This window comes from Nyctereutes procyonoides, unplaced genomic scaffold (assembly GCF_905146905.1).
Source record: "Nyctereutes procyonoides isolate TBG_1078 unplaced genomic scaffold, NYPRO_anot_genome, whole genome shotgun sequence".
In the NCBI taxonomy this organism is placed as follows: domain Eukaryota; kingdom Metazoa; phylum Chordata; class Mammalia; order Carnivora; family Canidae; genus Nyctereutes; species Nyctereutes procyonoides.
Genome location: NW_026575117.1, coordinates 15,368,815 through 15,392,364, shown reverse-complemented (window position 1 = coordinate 15,392,364; position 23,550 = coordinate 15,368,815). Strand labels below are relative to the sequence as shown.

The window sequence follows — 23,550 nt, the reverse complement described above, 5'->3', positions numbered from 1 at the left end:
TAACCCATTTTTATTGTAGAAAAAAAGAAACACATAGGTAAAATGATTATTTCAGGTAGTCCTACCATTTATAGTTAACTAGTTCCCACCAAGTGTGTATCTTTCCAGATTCCTGTGGAAATATACATGTATAAATACTTTTTACAAAAATATGAACATACTATGAATATCTTGGTGTCAGTTTAAACCTGTACTTTATTTAATGTGGATATAGGTCCACATCATTAAGACTGCATTAGCTTTTATTCTAGGGATACATCAAAATTTATTTAATTACTTGTCATTAGATATTTTTGTTTCACTAATATTTATATATTGTAAACTCACCTATAACAACACTTTTGTACCTTTGTCTCTGATAGAATTATTTCCTGACGATAAAGTCCTAGAAATGGAATTGTAAGGTCTAAGAGATTATGAGCATCTGTAAGGCTTTTCCATGTTGTCTTTAGGATGTATTTTTTATATCTTGCTTCCAAACATATTCTTCTGTGTTGCCAATCCCCAGTCTATAGCTTTCAGCTCAGGTGAAGTCAGCCAAGACACCACAATCAACACTCCTGCCAGTCTGTCTGCCTTTAAGTAGTTGAGCAGCTGAGACATTACCTGGAATTCAAATATTCTATTGACACCACAGGGGCAATATGGAATATCCTTTCTTTGAGAGATATTTTCACCAGAAATCAGATAGGTGCAATCTCTCTGCCATATCTGAGAACCTGTTCTGCCTCAAGGGCTATTTTCATTTTAGACTTCTGGAAGATTTTCTCTTCCTTGGATTCGTGTTTTGCCACTGAATCCAATTCTCCCCCAGGTGCTTCACCCACCTTTCTTGTAACTTCTGATACATTTTCTTTTTCAACAACCTCACATGTAATCTCATCTTCTGTTTCTATTACAGCTTCAAATACTGGACAAAGGCAGTTGTGGTCTGGAATTGTTCTTCCAAATAATCTGATTGTGTACACACCTGCTTATGCCCAAATCTCCAGTCTAGAGCCTAATGCCCTAACTTACTGCAGTGATGAATCCTGTGACATCTGTAGCATGTTGGGATTCAACAGCCACAAACCCAGCAGAGTTTAGGCCCAGACTTGAGCTGGAGGCACACAGGCTCTCCTGTCTCTGAAAGAAGATCCTCAGAAGATGGCTCCTATGAGTAAAAGTCATTTTTCCTGGGTGGCTGATTTCTAAAAACGGGGCCATGCAGCAGAAGAGTTAGAGATGGAGGTGGAAGGCGTGGGGTGGCGGGGCAGCTGCACATAAGAGTTGCTCCACGAAGCCCAGAGCTGGAGCTAAAAGTACTTAATTATAAAATAGTAGGATTAAAAAGGAGTTGTGGCTAGAAGCAAACTATAAAAAATGGTTCGGTCTACACTTTCCTTAAAAATCTGTACTAATGAGCCTAAAGAAAAGAAGCTGATATTTGTTGTGTAAGTCTTAAATAAAAGCTGTCACAGGAAACCATGAAGAGAATCAAGTATTTTCTGAAGTACCCAGAGAGTTCTTTGCCCAGATATAAAGGGGAAAGTCTCTGCAAGTTATTTTTATGCAGCATATGCAATTTAAATAATATTAAGGCTAAATTTTTTTATTTGGCAAAAATTTTTGATAATGAAATTTTAGTGTTCTGAATGCAGAGTGGGATGCTGTGAGTGACAAGGCAAGTGTAATACATTTTTTTTTTTAAATACAGTGTTTAGGTAGGGAATTCATGGATTGGACTTTAAGTGACTAAAAGCTATTTTCTGGATTAATAATTTTTACAAATATTTATCTGATTTCAAAAGCCATTTTATGTTTGGGCAAGCTGGCCTGAATCATAGGAGAGTCATTAGATTAGAGCTTTAAATTGCAGTAGTCCATTAAAGAGTATGAACTGAGACATGTGTGAATAAAAAAAAAATGTTAAGAGTTAATAAGAGCTGGCAGTGGCAAAATGACCTTAGTGATCAAATCTATGATTACCAGATGCCAAAGGAAATTGTAATAACCTGGCTGCAGTACTTTCGAGAACATTAAAAACAAATCAACAAGCAAGCAAACTAACAAAAATGTCTTTCTAGAAGTGTATAGTGAAATACAAACAGCTAATATATGCAGTAGACTTAGGTAGTTTTCTCTGAATTTCGTGTGTTTTCAACAAACCAGATTATTTGCTCAAGCTCTGACACATAATGCATTGTGATCCAAGGATTATGGTTTTTATTCCATGATTGAATGAAATTTTTTTCTTTCTCATTTTCCATCTGTAAGAGATATGCTGCACTTTTTTGATATTATGACTTCATCAAGAGAGAATTAAGCCATTTTTTCCCGTTTTAATGTTTATTAAATAGCTGTAAATAAGTATCATAATACTGGATTTTTTCCCCAACAAATGTAAGAGATAAACCAGTGGCAATATTGCAGAATATGTTAGTTTTATGATATGTTAAGAAATGAATTTATGTTCCTAATTTTAAAACATTTTAGCCTTACATTATTCTGTTCATTATATTATGATTATATTTTATCGTTTATTAGTATGCTCTGCATGTCTTCTATGTGATAATCTGTTATTATGTTGATTGTTATTATATTTAAATAACTTTTATAAAATGGATCCTGGTGCTTTTTATATTAAAAATATTCATATTCTTAATTACTCAATGCTAAGTTAATTGAGACATTTTAATGTTCCCTAGATTAGAATTAAATTAAATTTAGCTTCTATAAGGTGGCTAAAGGATACCTAGCACTTCATTGTACTGCCCGCTGTGCTCTGTTAACTCACCTGCCAAACCAAATATGAAGCGGTGGTGCCCTGCAGAAAGGCCAGTATCCACTCACATGAAACACTAAATAATCCTATAAAATATAAATACATGTTTTAAAAGTAGTCTCATTCTTTTAAAAAACATCAGTAATTAGGAACATTCAAACAACATTTTAGTTGTAGCCATAGGTATAGTCTAGCTGTGAACTTGGAATTATTTTTTTTTATTTTATTTATTTACTTATTTAAGAGAGAGAGAGAGAGAGAGAAAGTGAAAGAGAGCACAAGCAGAGGCAAGAAGGAGAAGCAGGCTCCCCACTGAGCTGGGAACCCTACATGGGGCTCAGTCCCAGGACCCTGGGATCATAACCTGAGCTGAAGGCAGACGCTCAACTGACTGAGCCACCCAGGGGCCCTATTTTTCCTTAAAGAACTCAACAGCCTGTTTCACTCTTAAATTGATATCATGATGTTACTGATTCTCATTAAGTCACTCTAATTCCAGAAATTCTTTTTTAAAATATAAATGGGAGATGAAAAATACTATGATAAGCAATGTAGCCCATATAAGCCTTCAGTATACTTCCCCTCTGTTTATTACACAAGCTGCAAACCACAGCAGAGACAGAACTCTGGGAGAATGGGATCTGAGACAGATAACTTTTGATAAGAAGTAGAGAGATGAGACTTTGGATGATAGGCCAGGGACCTGTGGACTCTTGCACATCTAGAGCTATGTGGTCTCTGAGGCAGGATAGAAAGCTTATATCTGGTTTGTCTAAAAGTCCTGTTAGCCATGTGACAAATTTGTCCTGGGATGTCTTATCAAAAACTGTGTTTTGTTAGAGTGTCTTTATTAAGATAAATTTGAGAACAAGGATGTTAGTTACCATTGGTCATAGTAACAAATGAAGTTGGGAAATAAGATGATACAGTATTTTGAATATCCTTCATTCAACTGAATGAAGCATGATCAAATTTTCCAAGTTGATTGAAGATGTACTCTTTTTTTTTTAATTCTTTTCCTCTCTTCTTATAATATTCCAGAAGCAAAGTAATGTATTAGGATTATAGAATTCCTTTCAAGATGGTGATTCCAAACTTTTGGTACCAATGAATTATTTTCTTTTTTCTTTTTTTGAATTATTTTCAAATACTTCGTTTTTTCTTTTGATTCTTTCTTCTAAATTCATGATTCAGGCTTAATTTAAGCCCTAGTTAATCAAAATCCCTGGGATAGGACTGCATCATGAATCTTTAAAAAAAATAAGCAGGACAGCCCGGGTGGCTCAGCGGTTTAGTGCCTGCCTTCATCCCAGGGAGTGACCCTGGAGACCCCAGATCAAGTCCCACGTCGGGCTCCTTGCATGCAACCTGCTTCTCCCTCCGCCTGTGCCTCTGCCTCTCTCTCTCTGTCTCCTCTCTGTGTATTCTCATGAATAAATAATAAAATCAAAAAAAATTAAAATAAAAAAATAAGCCTACCAAAAATCACAAACTAAGGTTATGGGGTGTTATATAAAATAGTGGAGAGAGGCAAGTAAATATGCAAGTATAATTTAGAAATTGTACTTGTGACAAAAATCCAATTAAGATTATGTTACAAAATGCTCAGGGAACTCGTAACCTGGAAATGGCAGATTGCTAGTGTGGAAGGCAGATTGCTAATCTTAAAGGAAATAAAACATCAGCTGATATTAAAATATAGGGACCTGGAGAAAGCTTAATAAAAAAATGAGAGTAGACTTTACAACCTTAGGGAGTAGTTTTTGCAAAAGTATGAATACCTGAAATAGGTACAGTTGCAAGACTGTAGTGGAACTGGAAAGAGAACTGTTTCTGTGACATTGACAAGAAATGCATTGGTGACATGGGTGTCACACTGACAGGCACTGAAGAATAGACATTTTAATACTTTTTCCTGAGATTTGGAGAGACCAAAGATGTATTTAAGCAAAATTGTGTAATGACTGAATCTCCATTTCAGATCAGTCTACTAGAAAGATGAACTTTATATTATGATGGTATTTTTTTTAATTTATTTATTTATTTATGATAGTCACAGAGAGAGAGAGAGAGAGGCAGAGACACAGGCAGAGGGAGAGGCAGGCTCCATGCACCGGGAGCCCGACGTGGGATTCGATCCCGGGTCTCCAGGATCGCGCCCTGGGCCAAAGGCAGGCGCCAAACCGCTGCACCACCCAGGGTTCCCCAAGAATGGTATGTTTTCTAAGGCAAGAAGTACTTACAGTCAAACACTACTTGCAGAATGATGCAAAGTACTATAATTTTTGCTTAAACATTATGTATAAAAAGCACTGTTAAAGCAAGTGCACATTTACCCTATATTAACACTAATCCCATTTTCTAGAGTTGCTATTTATTTATTTTTTTTATTTATTTATTTATTTTTAGAGTTGCTATTTAAATTAACAGCAACCTTTTTCCCCCTGCTGGAATATATGCAAATGCAGCCTAAATTCTACTAATTGCTAACTTCTACTAATAATTACTTTTGCTCACAATACTCCTAAATGGCTTCATTATGTTATATATTCATGATCTTGCTGTTGAGAGGTACTTTTATACCAGTGTTTCTGTATCAGAAAAAAAATTCTTTTCAATATCCATAGTACATTTGAGATTTACTATAAATATGCAGTCATGAATCTACCTGAAAAAATGAACCTAATGAGTTTCCCTTTTCATTCTACAGGGACTCTTCTGTATCCTGAGCCCTTCTCCTTTGCCCTGGGTTAAGGAAGCATCATGTTGGCCTGCAGTAATTTCTAGGGTAAAACTGCTATCCTCTAACCATACAACCAGCTTCTCCAAACACCTCCTATTTAGCTAGAGGTGACATAACGGAATGAGAACCTGATGACGTTAGCCAATTCATATTTAGCGAAATAAAAAAAAAAAGAGTTTGTTCAATATTGCAGAGTGAGTTGGGGAATTCTCATAACAGTAAACTAATGTGATCATAGAGCATATTTTTAGCCTCTCCGTCACCATTGAGTGAGCAGCAGCTAAGCATGCCTGGATGAAAAAATGTATTATAGAAGTCGTCATACGAAGCCAGGTTTTGAAAGAAAAGTCATGGGCTTTTTAATCTCCAATTTAATGAAGCTTGGGAATAGCATCTAAGTAGATAGAGGAGTATATCTAAAAGTAGAGGGAAGGGGCACCTGGGTGGCTCAGTCAGTCAGTTAAGTGGCCCTTGATTTTGGCTCAGGTCATGATCTCAGGGTCCTGATCTTAGGGTCCTAAGATCGAGCTGTGGGTGGAACTCTGTTCAGTGTGGAGCCTGCTTGAGATTCTTTCTCTCCCTCTGCCTTTCCTCTGCCCCTCCTCTGCCTACACACACACTCTCACTCTCGAAATAAATAGATAAAATCTTAAAAAAATAATAAAAAAAAAGATTTTAAGAAAGGCATAGTGGAGGGAGAGAGTGTGGTGTTTAAAGAACTGGGAACATGTGAAGCATCATGCCCAAGATAGCTAGGAAAGAAGCTTAATTTTAAAATAATGAATGAGAAATCACTTATAAGCCTTTCTTCTTTTTCTCCTGCCATTTCATAGCCCAGTTTCCTTCTCTGTTATTTTTCTGTTTCCATAGATAGAGATACATAGAGATATAAGTGTAGATAATATACTATCCATATCTACGTATAACTTGTATACCATACATAATCTATATATAGATATGTGGGTACATGTCTATATTATAAATATATGGCATATTTATTATCTTTATTTTTCCAGTAGGATATAAGCTCCATTAAGGACAAGGACTCTTTTTTTCAGTTCGTTTTACCACTCTATACCCATGAAATAGAAGGACACCTGGTAGATATAGGGTGCCCAATAAATGTTTGATGAATAACTAAATGAATAAAAATAAATAAATAAATGTATAAATGCAGTCAGGTGGAGTTTTGCTTTAACCTTAGACATTTACCCAGCTAATGTATTTTCTCCTAGTTGATCTCGGTAGCAGTTTCTAAATTACTCCCCTTCATCGGTTATATAGAAATTAACATAATTACTAAATCCCCATTATTTTGTTTGAAACCAGTAGTATTCCTTCCTATATTAATGGTTTATCTAGTCTTAGCTTTTAAGCATCTCTTATAATTTTCTTTTTCCTGCTGACCTATTTGGTCCCAGTGTGTACTTTCACTTTCCTTTGTCTGGTTTATATGACACTAGCATATTAAAGTTACAAGAGTTCTAAACAATCAACTGTATGAACTAAATTTATGATCCTTAGAATTCAAGATCTGAGTTGACATGTCTGCTGTTTACATTGTATATCCAGTGCCCAGTACAAGACCCAGGCAAGAGGATTTGCCAATACCCACATGATGAATACAAGAGTGAACAATGAGCCCTAATCTATTATTACTGTGAGCTAAAGAGGAGAGTTAATGAAACCTTATGGAGAATCACAGATAGACTATCACATTTAGCTCACCTTGGAAGGATAAACCCAAATAATCCTTTTAAATTATTTTAATTTCTTAATTATAAATACGTTATCCAATGTTTGAGTTGGCATAATTTTTAAAGAATTACATAAAGTTTTGTATGGGAACATTAATTTATTAAAACTATTTTATAATGTATTATATAAATATCAAGTAAGCAGAAAAATAAGATGATAGAATGCCATTCATAAGTGATTTCAAAAGGATTTTTTTTTTTTTTTGGCCAAACTAGAATAGGATTTTAGAAGAAAATAAACACTTTATTTAGAGCCTTCATAATACAGCTTTATCTTCATAACACTAGATCTTTTTTTAGTTTTAAAATAAATATATAGCTTTAAGTTTATTAAATTTAAAATTACTTTGAAATTATCTAGGAATTTAGACATTGACTTCCTTTGAAAATGTGAGATGCAGCTCTTTTAAAATGATGCTGCCATCAAGCATCTATCTCAAGCTACAAAGACCCATTCATTGAACATTTAGGCTAATTATTAGTGTTGAAGAATTGTATTCAAATTCCCCACTAGCACTTCTCTGTTACTTAAAAAAATACGTATTTAGAACAGCAACTAAAACTCTCAGTCATGATACTATAGCATAGGAATAAACACAAAAGCTGGATAAAATATCTTTGCCTCTATTGTTCGTTATTTCCATAAGGTGACCTCTATATGTAACAAAATTTGATTTGGAGTGATATCATTTCTAGTTAATGTACCTTTTCCCAAAAGTACTCTCGATTTCAAAATAATTTATGTGAAAGATTTTACTCTATTATGAAAGGTTTTGTAAGTATTTAAATATAAGCTGATTTCCTGCTTTCTGAAGGAAAATTTGGAGGACAAAACACCCTGTGCCTCATACTTGGACATTTGCTTTTACTTATATTGATCATCACAGGCCACTACAATGTCTGAACATGGCAAGCATTCAGTAAATGTTTTCTTTACTCAGTAACCATTTCAAGGGTATATGCAGTTCACAACTATGTATGCATTTCTATTTGTATTTATATACATACGCTTAAAATGTCATTGGAAAAAATTGACTTGGTAAGTGTGTCCTGCATACATCATCTCCATCTTCAAATTTCTATGATTATTTTGAGGCATAAAATATACCTGGTCATAACCCGAGGGAAATTCAGACAGTGCCTGCCCCCTCACTATGGGACATTTTTCCCCTAGATGACAGGCAGATCTGTCACAGGACGAGATGATTTATCTCCTCTGATTTCATCCTGTAAAGACGCCCTATACAAGGTGAAGTGATAATTTTCCTCGGAGTTAACATGTCCAATGTCTCATTTTTCATTCCAGTCCTTGTGAAATGACATCGAACACTAAATTGGGAACTAATTTTGCTTGTGAGGTTTGGCTGCCTGCCCACTTCTCTGGGAAAACAAGCAAATTATCTGTACTTTTTAGTCATAGAAGTTATATGATACTTGAAGCTGACTGCTCAGTACCAGGAGTTTTTTCCCCTTTTAACCCACACTGGAAAAGCAAAAGAAAAAGCACATGACAGGAAATATTCTTTGCAATATTTTGCCTGAAAATTAATCAAAAAGAAATATGCAAAGTGTACTTGTGGAAAAATACAGGGCAATTTAGACAGCTTAAGGTGAAGAAGTAAGATTGGCAATATATTTGACTACAACACTAAAATAAGCAATTAATTCAGTATGATTTTAGGGGAAAAAAACTCACAATTATTTGAGAGTAAAAATTCAACCAGTCAAAATGGTATTTTCATTCAACAAGTAAACTTGTTTGTAAATACATGTCTAAAGGTGGAACACAGTTTTAGAATTTAGTTTCTGAATGCATTTTTTTAGTACATAAATAGGGTAGTTGATTGCAAAGTGTATTTATTTAGGCAAAAAAAATTATGTGATAAACTAATTTTAGCCTGTAGGATTATATATTTTTTTCTGAATGAATAAAATTGATCATGGATTATAATTTATTGGGTAAGTGTATTGGCAGTGAGACACTTAGAGAAGTTATATGACTTGAAGAGGTCATATAAAGATAAAATAAGAATATAGAAAGTACACACTTTTTAAAGTTTATGATTATTTTTATAAGATAAACAAGCTAAGATATACAAATATTAGTTGAATTGAATATAAGTTAATTAAGTATTTGCATCTGAGAATTGAAGAATCATTTTTATGAGCCCTGACATTATGAAGATCATAATCTAGATAATCTAAATAATGTTAAAAGTGAATATAGGAAATAGTAGAGGAATAGCAAATTTATTGAAAGCTTGCTTTTTCCATATGCTAAGTGAAATGCTTCATGTGGATTATTTTATTTATTCTTTACAACACCTCTATAAAGTAGGGATCATTAATTGCATCATTTTATGGCTGAGGAAAATAAGACATAACAAGGAAAAATAATATTCTTACAATTTCCCACTTTAGTAGAATCCAAACCTGCATTTTTTAACCTTAAACTAATACAAACCCAAGTAAAGTGTATTTTTAAACCTTAAAGCATCATTTTTAACCATAAACTAATAAAAAGGAAAGTAAGAGAAGTGTCTACAAGCTTCTAGTAGCACAATAGAGAAAGTTGAGACATCTACAGAGGGATAGGAACAAGAGATGTCATGTCAGTTGTAATTTAAATGAGGGGTAACATTTCCTCCAGTTGCAATAGAGAAAGGGAAAATTATTTCAACAGATAAAACTTTAGGAGCAAAAGTAAGTAAAGACAAAAGGTCCTCTTTCTTGTAATAACAAGTTTTCTAGACTGTCTGGAGCTTACAGAATTTGAAAAAAAATATATTTGCAGTCAGATCCTTGACTTAAAATTCCATGCTCAAACTATGCTATAAAAATAGAAAGAATGCTAGGAAAGTGCTCTTGTTTGCATCAGCGATGACATTTCAAATTAGTGGGAAAACAATTATTTGTTCACATTACTGGAAAATTGGTTAGTGATATTGAAAATAATTAATTCATATGCTTACCTTACCTCATATAATTAAGTTAAATTTGAATAAAAGAGTTAGATGCAATTGGTCTAGAGTTCTTCAAATCTATTGTCAATTTGTCCTCCTTCCTTAAGAAGATGATTATAATAGCCTGAATATTGGTCCCAAAAGATATCTAGGTCCTAATTCCTGGAATCTGTGAATGTGATCTTATATAGTAGCTAGAACATTGTATGATATGATTTATTTAAGGGTCTTGATAAGGTGGGATCATCCAGGATGATCACAGCAAGCCTTACATGTAATCACAAGTGTCCTTATATAATGAAGATAGAGGGAATTTTGAAGAGGAGTGAGAAAGAAGTCCATGTGACCATGGACGCAGGGGAGAAAAGGTGATATGATATGTGGCCACGAGCCAAGAAAGGAGGACAACATCCAGAAGCTGAAAAAGGCAAGCAAATGGATTCTTTCCTAAAGCCTCCAGAGGGAGTGCAGTGAAAGCCATTATGGACTTATAGCCTCTAAAACCATACAAGAATAAATCTGCATAGTTTTAAGCTCCAGAATTCATGATTATTTGTTATAGCAACCAGAGGAAATTCATGCAATGAGGTCTTCAATGTTCATTGAGGTCTGCAATGTTCATTGAGGTCTTCATCATATCATTATAAATGTATATGTTTATGAATTATTAATAAATAAAGTGTGAATTAATGAAAAATAATACAGCATAGGTAGCTTAATTTTTCTGATTAAAGAATGGGTAAAACATAAAATCGTGTAAAATCAATCAATGCAACTACTGGATAAGTTTGTTTACAAAAAATTTAAATAATGTATACTTCTTTAAAAGCATAAAAATGTGTATAAGCAAAACCAATAGTCTAGTAAACATTTCTTATGTAACCTATGTAATGGGAGCATTTATTTTTAAGATTTTATTTATTTATTCATGAGAGACATAGGCAGAAGGAGAAGCAGGTTCCCTGAGGGGAACTTGATGCATGACTCGATCCTGGGACCCCAGAATCTCAACCTGAGCCAAAGGCAGACACTCAACCACTGAGCCACCCAGATGCCTCTACATGGAGCATTTCTATAAATTAAGCGAAAAAGAAGCTATCAACAGAAAATCTTGAAAACTCTTGAGCATGGCGTTCATAATTCAAGTTATGTGTGTGATTATTAAACAATATGTTTACTCTGGTTATTAGAGAACAATAAATTGAAAAGCATGGAGAAACATTTTTAATTCTATCAAAATCATTTAGTTATCTTGTTTCAACAATTTATTTGTAAAATCTCCTGCAAATTTATGCTAGAATTACTGTCTCTTATAATTGTTTCCTGATTTGCACTTCCATTGTGAAACTTCCCGTTGCTAATGCCCAGACTTTTGCCATCAACTCGCATCCTACATTTTTCTCATACGCTACATTTGTTCTTCCAAGAAGTCTTCTTGGTTTTAATTCCAAAATATATTTTCTCCTGCAACATTGGCCTGAACGTCCATGATTCTTGCTTAGATTGTTTTTGCACTTAATATCCAAGTGATCTTTGTGCTTTGACCTTTGCATTATTACAATTCATCTTCGATGCAAATATCAAAGTGATCCTGTGAAACTGGTCATGCCACTTCTTTGTGACATAAGCATTCAGTAGTTCTTTGCAATGGCCTCTGAGGCCCTACAGGATCTTACACTCCTCTGTTATTCTCTAGCTTACCATCCTTCAGATATTTTTACCTCCTCATTATCTCTGAACATCCTGGATTTGCTTTGACATAATGGGTTTTTGCACTGGCTCTTCCTGGTCTTTGAAACCACTTTCTCTTAAAATAACTTTATGGCTTTACTTCTTCTTCTCCTGAAAACCCTGTATTAAATGACACTGTTCCTAAGTGCCCCATCCTAAAATTCCACTCCAAATGCTTGTTACCATCCCAATTTTATTTTCTATAGCACTTTTCACATTATGATTCTATATACTTATTTACTATTTCGACATGTCTACAGCATAGTTTTTTCTTCTTTATATTTCAACATCACAGAAATCTTGATGTATCCAATAAATACTATCAGCCTGATATCATTAGTTACCCAAGAGTGTAGAAAATAGTTTAGTTGCACCTTCTAATATTATGAAAATGGCAGTATTGGGGCGTCTGGGTGGCTCAGTCAGTTAAGCATCTGCATTTGGCTCAGGTCATGATCTTAGGGTCCTGGGATTGAGCCCAAGTCTGGCTGCCTGCTCAATGGGGACCCTCTGCTCCCTCTCCTCCTCATTTGTTCTCTCTCTCTCTAACAAATAAATAAAACTTAAAAAAAAAAAAAGAAAATGGCAGCATTAAAATAAGGTAGATTTGAAATTATGTTTAATTTTTTTCTTGCCTATGTCCTTTACTGGAAGTAAGCTTCATAAATGAATGCCAAGATTTTTTTTTAATTTTGTTTACTCATGCATCTCCAAACCCAAGAATACTTTCTGATATATGAAGAAATCAAATATCTGTCCAGCAAAATTATGAATTAAAGAAAAGCAATTATACTCTTTCATTACATAGTAAATATTCAATAAATGTTGGCTGTTCTAACAATAATCCTCGAGAGTATGCAGCAATGTGGTTGCTAATACATTTTGGGGTAAATATTTTATCTATAGACAATGTCTCTGTCCTATCTTCTGGTTACTCCTTTCACACCATTATAATATTCTTAGAAACATTTTAAAAAATTCTACTGAACCAGGATACTAATTTTTAAACATTTTTTAAGATTTTTATTGATTTAGAGAGAGAGAGAGAGAGACAGAGATAGCAAGAGAGAGAACAAGCCAGGAGGAAAGGGAGAAGCAGGCTCCCCATTAGCAGGCAGCCGGACTCAGGGCTCAATCCCAGGACTCTGAGATCATGACCTGAGCCAAAAGCAGATGCTGAATTGCTTGAGCCACCCAGCCTCCCCGCCCCCCGTTTTTATATTTTAATAGATAAACTAAAATTTCAAATAATTATTTTCTTCATTTGAAGAAGTGACTGTATTTGAAATCCAAAATAGACTGAGTTTTCCAAATAGTATTATACTGAATAAAAATATTTCTATCATAAGAAAAGTTAAAGAACTAAGAACATCTAGCTCACTATTAATTTCACATTAACATTTTAGGTATATTATTTATGGTCCAATTATAAGGTCATTAAAACCTCTAAGAGTTCCTTTTCGTAGATATGTTGGGAAAGGAAATTTGTATTCAGCAAGCTCTCTCTGATAGCATGGAAGAGAAATCTGATTCACTGCACCGTAGTCACTGAGAAAAAAAAAAAGTCATAATCTGATAGAATTCTCTCATTATTCCAATCTCAAGACACAGCCTATAATTTACAGATATTAATAATCTCTATCATTCAAAATGAAATGTAAATACCTCAATTAAATTTTGAAATCTTTTTATTTTATGTAATTAATTAATTAATTAATTTGTTTATTCTCAGAGACACACGGGGTGGGGGGGCAGAGACACAGGCAGAGGGAGAAGCAGGCTCCATGCAGGGAACCCAATGTGGGACTCGATCCGGGGACTCTAGGATCACACCCTGAGCCGAAGGCAGGCGCTAAACCACTGAGCCACCCACCCAGGGATCCCTTAAATTTTGAAATCTTGCATGAGTGTTTGTCTTTGCCTACTGTCCCACTGAAAGTTTATGTTGTTTCCAAAACAGTATCTCATTTAAAAGCTTGCATTAGCAGCAGTATCTCCATCAAATCTTACATAACTAATTATAATAATAATAATAATAATAGAACCAAAATAGTAATTTCATACTTTGAATCTTGAGAGAAAAATTAAAATATAGACATCCTTGCTGGGATTTGTATGATGTTCAGTCCAAACACTCCTTAATGTGTTTTCACATATATGTCATTAAACCTTTTTATTATTTTGTGAGGAAATTATATCCCGTAAAGAGTCAGAAGGTGCTAAAAAAGGTTATAAATATTAGAATATATAACTAATTAAATAAGTGTTGACTGTAATTATCATTTTTTATTATTAAAGCAATGCCTTTGAGATATTGCCATTTTTCCTTGCATGTTGACACAGAAAATTTTAAGTATAATATTCTTTTAATCTATATCCTCATTCAGCTCCAGATTGATCCAATTCCATCTAGGTGACACGAAAACCAAAGTACAGATAACAAGTTTCAAGTATTAAGAGTCTATATTTCTTCCCACTTTAGTTATGCTTTACCAAGGGTATTTAGGTAGTTATTATTTCCACCTCACTGGTCTATATGAACTTAAATGTGATAAATTAATCATAATGTGCATATTTTAAAATTGTATCAAAATACAAGGATAAATATAATTAAACATATCTGCTTGCATATCCTTCTACAAACCTAATTAACACATTACGTTTTAACCAGTTTTATTAAGATATTTTTTACATTAGATAAAACATCTATTTTGAGTGAAAAATTTCAATGATTGTTTATTAATTTTACAGAATGTTTCAAGCATCATCAAAGTTGGTTTGAGAACATTTTCTTCCTCTCAGTTAGATTCCATACGTCCATTTATTTAATTCCCATCCCTCCTCCAACCTCAGGGAACCACTGATCTCTTTTCTGCCACTATACATTTGTTTTTTTCAGAACATATCCTATAAATAGAGTTATGTGACCTCTTGTGTATGATCACTCAACATAGTTGAAGTTCATAGCATGTGACAGTATTTTCTTTTATCGGTGAATAATATCTCATTGTATGGATAAGCTACATTTTATCTTTCCATTCATTATATTTTGATTATTTCTAGTTTGGGGCTATTATGAATAATGTGCCTATTAACACAATCAGGTCGCTGTGTAGAAAGGTTCTTTCTTTTCTTTTCTTTTTTTCTTTTTTTCTTTTCTTTTTTTCTTTTCTTTCTTCTTTCTTTTTTTCTTCTTTCTTCTTTCTTTCTTCTTTCTTTCTTTCTTTCTTTCTTTTTTTGTTAAATTAGCTGGGTCATATGGTAGTTTCATATTTAACATTTTTAGAAACTGCCAAAATTTTTTCTAGTGGCCACATCATTTTACATTCCACCAGCAATGTATGAGAATGTGTTTCTCTATATTCTCGCCAGCTTTTGCTAATGTCTGTTTTATTTATTATAGATATTTTAGTAAGTATTAAAAAGCATAAATTGTAGCTTTAATTTTCATCCCCCAATGATGTTCAGCACATTTCATTTGTTTATTACCCATTTCTATATTGTCTTTGAGGAAGCGACTATATTTTTTGCTGCTTTTTGATGATGTTGCTGTGTTCTTATAATTGAGCAGTTAAAATTATTTGCAAATTCTGGACAGAAGCCATTTATAAGAAATGCTTTTTTCAAGTATTTTCTCACAGACTGTTGATTGCACTTTTTTTCTTTTTTTTTTTTTAAAGGGTTTCCTTTTTTTTTTTTTTTAATTTTTATTTCTTTATGATAGTCACACAGAGAGAGAGAGAGAGGCAGAGACACAGGCAGAGGGAGAAGCAGGCTCCATGCACCGGGAGCCCGACGTGGGATTCGATCCCGGGTCTCCAGGATCGCGCCCTGGGCCAAAGGCAGGCGCCAAACCGCTGCGCCACCCAGGGATCCCTATTTTTCTTGAGTTTATTTTGAAGTAAAAGAGTTTTGAATTTTGGTGAGATCCAGTCTATCATTTATTATTACTTTTTTTTGTACAGACCATGCATTTGGTATCATATTTAAGCAATGTTTGCTTAATTAGGTCTCAAAGGCATTCTTCTATGTTTTCTTTTTAAAGTTTAACTGTGATGATTAAATCTATGATCCAATTTAAGCTAATGTCTGTGTGTGAGGTGAGGTGAGGTTTTAAGTGTATCTTACATGTAGATAGCCAGTTGTCACATCATTTGTTGGACAGACTTTCTCCAGTGAATTATGACACCTTTGTCAAAAGTCATTTGAGTACAAATATGGGAATTTACTTTTGAACATTTAATCTTTTTATGGATTTATGTATCTATCTTCCAGCACTATGTTGCTTTCAAGCTGTAGCTTTACAATAATTTTTGAAATTAGGAAATAAAATTTATTTAACATTACTCTTTTTTTCAAGAGTTTTTCCTATTCTAAGTGTTTTTCATTTCCATACATACTTGTCAATTTATAAAAAAAAAATAGCCTGCTAGAATATTGATGGGTATTTCTCTGTTCTTTTTTTTCCTTGAAAAAGTACTCTAAGTTGCTGTAAGACTTTTTTTAAGTCTGAATTTTTGAAGTTCTGAAAAAGTTTATTTTGATCATCCTTCAAGCATTTTTACTAATTTTAGGGAGGAAAGAACTTGCAGAAATCCTCACATTGTCACTAAAGGAAGTTCTGCCTCTCTCTAAAGTATATATATTTGGAGCTACTGGGTGGCTCGGTGGTTGAATGTCTGCCTTTGGCTCAGGGCGTGATCCCAGGGTCCTTGGATCGACTCCCACATCAGGCCCCCTGCAGGACGGCTGCTTCTCCCTCGGCCTATGTCTCTGCCTCTCTCTGTGTTTCTCATGAATAAATAAATAATATGTTTAAAAAAATAAAATCCATATATTTAACAATTTATTATAGAATACCAGATGATGACAGTAGCTAACCCTTAGCTTTCCAAATGCCAGATACTGTTGTAGTCTAGTCACTACACCTGTATCAATTCATTTAATTCTCACAACACTCCTGCAAGCTAGAAAGCATCATTGCCCTTATTTTATGTATCAGAAAACTGAGTCACAGAGATTGAACAAATCCCCTAATGTCAGACAGTGAATTAATGGGAAAGTGATTTGAAACCAGGAAATAATGTTTCCAGATGCAGTGCTACTAACCCTTGCGTCTTCTGTATTAACACATGCAGTTTTGATACCACCCTCATGGGCATGTGATACTTTAGTCTGCTATGATCCTTATTGTCACCCAGACCACTAATGGTTCCCAGTCTGTCATGCTTGCCTTCACTGTCTTTGTCCATGTTTTACTGTATCAACTGCATTATTTTTGTCAATGTTGACCATCCTTACCTATATACTCTAAATTCTATTGTTTCTTTTTTATTGCATTTATTTATTGTATAGAGAAAGATAGAAAGCAAGAGCGGGGTGGAAGGGAGCAGAAGGAGGGAGAGAAGCAAACTGCCCACTGAGTAGGGAGCCCAATATGTGCTCTATCTCAGGACCCTGAGATCATGACCTGAGCCAAAGCAGGATGCTTAACCAACAAAGTCACCAGTGCCCTAATTCTATTGGTTTCTAAGACTTTACCAAACATTATATAATTTGAAAAGAGTATTATTCTTAGCAAGCCACATAACATAGTTTAGAAACTATAAAATGCTTAATTGTCTTTCCAAGTTAATCATAACTATGTTGAAGACAAAGCTATATTTTATCTCCCAGAGTTTCTAGAAGGAATTACACATCACAGGTTCTGTAAAGATTGGATAAGTGAATAGACATCAATTTTTGAAAAATAGCTTAGCAAGGAATTGTTTGCTATATAATCTTATATGTCATCTTAATTCATTGACCGAGGTCTGTGATATGAAAAACACTCTATTAGGAATACCTTAAAGGCATCCATATTGTATATAAGCATTTCTTATATTCTGTTAGTAGCTGAAATATTTTTGTGCATTTTATTTTTTATTGCTTTATTTCTATAATCCTAAAGTAATGGCATGGTATCATTAAACTAGAAAATAAAGTGCTCTATTTGCCATAACTTATAAATACGTAAGTATAAGCCATAATTATATTATTTTCATATTTTGTTTTGCTTTTTATTTTTTACAACTTACACATTTCTAACAACAGAATCTAAGGTGCAATATTTGCATAGCTTCTGAGATAAGGCATAAGACTAGAATTAATTTTCCAAAGCTCTAATATCACATAAATTAAACACTCATGTTTAGATTCTATTTCTCCCACTTGTCAGCCTATCTATTGCAACTGAAGTCTGATACATTATGTGAAAAATGTAGAAAAAATAAAAATATCATACCCTGCATTTGAGATTTATGATGAAGATAAATGTATCATTTCTCTTCTAATTTGATGATTGTTGTTTGGACTCCACTATGTAGAGTTTAGTTTTCAAGTTATTACGATTCACTTATTTTCATTTCTAATTTCTAGGAATATGTGGTTGTAATATTAATATAAGCTACATGGAATTCTGGGCAGACAATGCTTTATGAAACTGCTGTGCCCTAAAAGAATAACTAACTTTGGACATGATATAAATAAAAAAATGTTCTAACAGCGTATGAGTTACAAGTTTTTATATTTAAGATGTTTGTATTTGACACTCATTTCAGGAAAAGGAAGTTAGAATACCCAAGTCAGTTTTTACGGAAGTGACTTTCACCACATTCACATCTGGTTCATCTAATTAGGTTTGCAACTGTTACACTTTGGCACTCACAGTACATTTGTCAACATGGTATCTCATTTACTTTTGTTTTTTAAAGAATCATATATAACCCTTAGGATTTTTTTTATTGTTGCTATTGCTCTATTTGCTTAATTTCCTGCCTTAAGTTCCTCTAAATGGTAAAATATTCCTTTTTAATTTGGGACAAGGTGTAGAGTCTCTAGCTAGCATGACATTGCTTCCTCTTTCTGGTTTGTAATTCTGTTTTCAATGTTCATATACCCTGTGAGTGTGATTTGTCTCAGCATGGAACATCATCCTTATTTCAAAGAAGATTCCCTTCATTTTTTTCTTTCAAGACTTTCAGTGTTTCTAAGAATCTGCTCAGCAGGGAATAGCACTTTCTGGAGGGACTGTATTTTGCTGCTTCATCTGACAATTTCTGTGTTTACACAATGAGTGACATTTGGATGGAGACTGGAAATACTCTATTAATTTGGGTTGAGTCTTTCAATCTTTTCTTCTTTCGGAGTATAAATAAAAACTAAAATGGCATTCAAACACTTCAAAAAACAATCAGTTAACCAAGATATGTTAGATCACCAGGTGATGCAAGAATAAAATTGCTTAAACATAAAACAAATAGGAAAACTGCAGAAAAAAAAATTATAGTGGAAAGGCGCCCATTGGTTTTAATGTTATTAATATTACATTTTAATGTAAACTAAACTAAGTCTTCAAAATAAAGAATATGAATGTATACAAGAGTCGGTGAGAGTATCAAAATAAATGATTAAAAGAGTGATAAACACAGTATTTTATAAAGGAAGGTAGGTTACAGATGTTAAGTGAATTTTTTTAAGATTTTACTTTATTCATTTGACAGAGACAGAGCACAAGCAGATGTAGCGGGAGGCAGAGGGAGAGGGAAAAGCAGGCTCCCTGTGAATCAGGGAGCCCAATGCAGGGCTCTATCCCAGGACCCCGGAATCATGACCTGAGCTGAAAGCAGATACTTAAGTGACTGAGCTGCCCAGTTGCCCTGTTAAATGAATTTTTAAATAACACAAGTGATTTGTGATAGAACCTACGTGTCTAGACTCCTAATATGATGCAATTCTACTATCCCAGGGCTAATTACTGAACTAAGGTAATTGAAACCTTTAGTCTTGACTATGCTTCATTTTAAACATGTTATTTGGACAAATATACGCGAATCATAATGATCTCTTTATTATATAATGATTATAATTGTTTTGACTAATTTGCCAGTGTTTTTTTTAAAGATTTTATTTATTTATTTTTATTTTTTTGAATTTATGATAGTCACACAGAGAGAGAGAGAGAGAGAGAGAGAGAGAGAGAGGCAGAGACACAGGCAGAGGGAGAAGCAGGCTCCATGCACCGGGAGCCCGACGTGGGATTCGATCCCGGGTCTCCAGGATCGCGCCCTGGGCCAAAGGCAGGCGCCAAACCGCTGCGCCACCCAGGGATCCCCTAATTTGCCAGTTTTAGCAAGAATTGAGATAATACAAATACATTGAAATGAATAAACATAATTTAATATATAGATATAACTGTTATTATTGTTACTATGACCTTCTGAAGTTTGACTCTGCAAAGTTTTCAGTTATTCATACTGAGAGTAAATACAATATAGCTTCTCAACAAGTCATTCAACCAAACATAGTACAAGTAGTGAGCATCTACTAGATCATTCACATTATCTCTCCTTTTTCTGAGAATGACTTCCTTCTCTCAGTCTACTCAGCTTTACAGGTGGGACTTACTAGCAGCCCTGAGATTTACTGCTCCTGAAGGCACATTTGGTTGGTTGAGATAGGTTACAAATGGCTTATTCAAAAATATCTTCCTGTAGAAATGGAATTAAAAAAGGAAAAGGGGAAGAAAAAGAGACAAAGAAAGAGTTATGTTTCTCAGGGGTGTTTGGTGGCCATGATTTTCATCATGTGGTCCAGGAGTGCAAAGGAAGTCTATTAGCAGAGACAAATAATGAAGGAACTGTTAGATGAGGTAGACAAACAGATTAGAAGGCCCTATATCCTGTGTTTGTCCTAAATCCTATTGATTCACAATGTCCTGCATGTGTACCCTTGTCTTCCATGACACACTCTTGAAACAAATGTTGTCTTTGAGTTGCAAATACGAGTGTTTATGTAAAAAATAAATTGCAGCAATTAATGTCACCTCTGTTGGTTTCCTAGGACTTCCGAAATGAACTACCACTAACACATTCTAAACAGCAGAAATTTATTGTATTTCAACATTAGCAAGATCACAAGAAGTTTAGGGTTTTGATTAAGAAGGAATGACAACTAGAATCTCTGGACAGGAATACTGAAATCAATGCCCTTGAAAATCCTGAATTTCCACATTCTTCCTGGTCCCATAGGACTGCAAAAGTAGCTCCTTCCTTCTTGTTGGAGGTTAACTTCTCTCTTTCTTAAACAAAATGAAGAAGCTTCAGCCTTGTGAGGCAATATACGCCCTTCTCTGGGATCTTCCCCTGTCTTTCCTTTTTGCCATCAGTGCAGTAACTAAAGCCATGACATATCTGTGGACCTCTGGAGTTGGTCATTAAAAGTAACATTTCAGTAGCAAGATGTACATCAATGGTATCAGTGGTATCAACAGTATTAATGGGCCTGACACATCACTAGAATTTTAAAGATTAAAAATTTAAAATTTTAAAAATTCAGTTGTCTGGAGCATACCAGCACTTTCTCTCCAGATAAAAGGATATATTTCATCTTGCACCTATCACCACTCTGCAGGAAGTGCAGTTTCAGATTCTGGATGCAGCATCTTCCACACTTAGGAACACTACTTTGACTCATTTATTGAGTTAAAAAGAAATCTGCCAACTTTGAGAGAAGCTCAAGGTGAGAAAAGGCTTTGCAGCAGTTCAAAACCACAGTGTAGATCCTGTAGGGGTACCTTTATAGCCTGGCAAATTTAGGGTGAATCTCAATAGGAGAATCTCTAGGCAGAATTACCATGAAAAATCCCCTAGGATTCTGGAGCACGGCCATGTCATCGATAGCAGAAGGTTTTGCACCACTTGAAAAACAGCAGGTGATTGTTCAGAAAAGACTATCTTTAAGAAAACATAGTTCAGAAAAGACTGAGCTTTTTTTCATATGTAGGTAAACTTGTGTGGGTGCACACAAAAAGTGGGTGGCTACTTCATTATATCTCTGCCCAACGGTGACTTTCAAAGTCAGTGATGAACAAAGGCCTGGCCAATGGGAAGAGCTCTAAGTGGTTCACCGGCTCATCTACTTCGTTAAAAAACATTATCACTTGAGAATACAGGTGGACTCATAGACAGTAGTAAATGGCTTGTCTAACTGTACTCTGATGAAAAAATGAAAGATCATAGAGCAAGAAGTCTGAGAAAGAGACATGTAAATGGATCTATTGAGTAGACTTGTACATTTTATCAACCACCAGAATGTATCCACTACAAAAAAGACAGTGTCTATCCAAAGTCCAGTTTTTTTCAGGGAGGGCATTCTCTGGCAGTGCTTTGAACTAATGCAGAGGCTCTCATCCATCAGTGTCTTCAGAAGTCTGGGCTCTCCGGGTGTCCTCCTACTGCCGCCAAATGGGACTGAGGCCAGTTTATAGGGTTCTGCTGGTTCCACAGTCCACACTCAGGTCTGCCTGCCTATTACTTAGTGTGCAGGTGAGCAAGACTCCTTCTGGGTCTGTCAGTGTTTGGTGCTGAATCCCACAGCTTCCACAGAGACACTTTTTTTCATGGACAGATGCCAGTTGGTAACAGGGGAACAAAAAGAAGGGATGCCTTATACTGACATGATGCTGATGCCACTCTGGTCTGTTCATATGAAAATTTGGGAAGAAGATAATATACATCAGAGCAGATAGATTTTTCATCCCTTACTTTATCTCTTTCTCGAAAAAAAGAAACTTTGAAATAAAGGACATAAGCTATTTTTTAATGATTTAAATAATATATTTTACCACTGTCTGGCCATGAAGTCAATCTGGACAAAGTAAACAGAGTCAATGGGTAGGAATTGTCTGTCCCATGGGTTCAGCCATTGACATCTTTGTGGCACGTATATCTTAATTGTAAATGTGAAGTCTCTGTCAAAAATCCTTAAAACTAGGATCCCTGGGTGGCGCAGCGGTTTAGCGCCTGCCTTTGGCCCAGGGCGCGATCCTGGAGACCCGGGATCGAATCCCACATCAGGCTCCCGGTGCATGGAGCCTGCTTCTCCCTCTGCCTGTGTCTCTGCCTCTCTCTCTCTCTCTCTCTCTCTCTCTCTCTGTGACTATCATAAATAAATAAATAAATAAATAAATAAATAAATAAATAAATAAATAAAAGGGAAAAAAAGAAATGTTTAATAATCCTTAAAACTGATTCCCATTGTGTGAATCTTCAACCAAGTTCAGTTTTGGGGGAGGTCAACATGGATACCCTGATCCTATTTCTGATTATTATTTGTTTTTTTTTAATATTCATCTTTATTATTTTCATCATGATACACATAAGAGAAACTTTGGATCAGAGGCAGATTTCTCCTTAAATACCACACTCCCCTCTTGCCTTTGTGCTTGTGCCTAATGTGCTATCCTGAGAACATCAACTGTCCTACATGAGGAACCAGATACCTCATTGGCTACGAACAAGAGAAAATATTCTTCTCTGCTTATGAAGGAGAAGAATGCAGTTAACTTCCCATCCTGAAGGCTCTCCTAGAAAATATAACTAACCTGAGTTCTAACTCCAAGAATTTGCTATGTAACTAAAATCATTCCAGGCGCTAGATAGGCCTTGGTGTTTTCTGGATTTGGGATCAAGCAATGTCTCCAAACTTTGGACTTTATCTCTTTTGACATGCAAATACTAGATAGATATTCCAGTTTTCCTGGTACCTTGGGTT

General features: G+C 34.7%; 1 pseudogene; it reads right to left on the bottom strand.

Annotated features, from left to right (window-relative positions):
• Positions 1–448: 448 nt before the first annotated feature.
• On the bottom strand, positions 449–1,264 carry LOC129515176 (programmed cell death protein 2-like; annotated as a pseudogene).
• Positions 1,265–23,550: the final 22,286 nt, after the last annotated feature.